General features: G+C 38.4%; 1 protein-coding gene across 1 annotated transcript in view; it reads left to right on the forward strand.

The window, feature by feature from the left end:
• The window catches only part of LOC102014901, a 33,204-nt gene that overhangs the window by 19,291 nt on the left and 12,226 nt on the right, over nt 1–1,687 (forward strand). The window lies entirely within an intron of this gene.

Below are 1,687 nucleotides of genomic sequence, written 5' to 3' on the forward strand. Positions count from 1 at the left end.
AAAAAAAAAAAAAAAAAAAAAAAAAAAAAAAAAAAAAAAAGAGCATTCCACAGAGAACAAACATCACATAGATCTGCAACTGGGTGCATACCTGAGGTGCAGTGCAGTTTTTATGACCACTACATAAACAGGGATCCTCTTCCCTTTTTTTTTAAGATGGAGTTTCTAGGGTACTCAAACTGATTTATACATTTCAATACTTTTCAAATACTGCCTCAGGTCTCTGAGGACACCTAATTAAAGTGGTGAATTAAGAAGTAAGAGAGTCTGGGGTTATAGCTCTGTGGGGTAAGAGCTTACCTGGCAAGCCTGAGATCATGAGTTTGATTCCCAGTACTAAAAAAAAAAAAAAAAGAAAGAAGCAAAGAGAGAAAGATCCAAATATTAATTCAATGGAGGAATGTCTGCTATAACCATATCAAATATTAGGACAAGTGTATTAATAATGTAATTATATAGGCTTACAAATATTGGTTGGACATGTGGCGCATGCCTGTAATTCTAGAACTCTGGGAGGTTGACAGGGGAGGATTGTAAACTGAGACTAATCTGAACAATTTAATAAGATCCCATCTCAAAAATAATGAATAAAAGGCTTGGAGATATAGGTCAGTGTTTGAGTGTTTTCCTATCTGCCTGAACCCCTGGGTTCAATCCCCAAAACTGCCAGTAATCCAAACAAACAAATAAAAAACTAAAAGCCTGAAGTGAAGTTCTGCAAAATTACCATCATTTTGGTTTTCAGAAGAAAGACAATCTAAATATGATTTTTTCCCCTTTTTTTCAGATAGAGTCTCCCTGTGCAGTGTAGGCTGGCCTTAAACTCACTGTGTAGCCCAAGTTGGCCTTGATCTCATGGTGATCCTCTTGCCTCAGCCTCCTGAGTGCTGGAATTACAGGCATGTGCCACCACACTTGGCCTATATGTGATACTTCTAAAAAAAGGGTTTATATACAAGTGTAGTCACTGGAATTTTATAGCACTGGGATATCTATGAATGAATTTCCAAGTAAAAGTAAAATTGCTCATCCTATAGTTGTTGTGCTATAATGGCAAATGCATTACTGTTGTAATAAAGCACAAAATTAAATACATTAAGATTATGCAGTGATTCAGGTGACACATATTTCAACCTGCAGATCTTTTTTCTTTTGTTTTTTTTTGTTTTTCTCCAGTACCGGGAACCGAACTCACAACCTTGTGCTTGCTAGACAGGTGCTTTTGCCACTGAGCTAAATCCCCAGACCCCTCAACCTGCAGATCTTGATCCTTAGCTGAGGCTTGGCAGTGACCAGTTCTTTTCTGAACTTTTCATACTGCAGTCTCACCTGAGATGCAGGGATTTCAGTTATGGGGTCTACACTAGCAGCTACTTTTACTTTTTGTAGATGATATTAGAACAAGAAGAGAAGTCTGGTATCTGTCAGGATTTACCCAAGTAACACTGAACACTTTTGGATACAACATCAGTTACCTAGATTGTTATTTCCTCATTGAGCTTTTCCAATCGAGGATCCAAGTGGTACCACATTCAGTGACATTGCCTTATCCTTATGTCTTATCCAGCTTTGAAAGGTCACTGGACCAGAGATGGAAGTCCCTGAGGCAAGTGCAAGCTTTGCTCCTTTGGTCTACCCTGCCTTTCCTCCCTCGCTTTCTCTCTCTTTTTTTCTTTCTTCCTTCCTT

The sequence above is a fragment of the Chinchilla lanigera genome, unplaced genomic scaffold (assembly GCF_000276665.1).
Source record: "Chinchilla lanigera isolate Chin_1 unplaced genomic scaffold, ChiLan1.0 scaffold00082, whole genome shotgun sequence".
Taxonomy (NCBI): domain Eukaryota; kingdom Metazoa; phylum Chordata; class Mammalia; order Rodentia; family Chinchillidae; genus Chinchilla; species Chinchilla lanigera.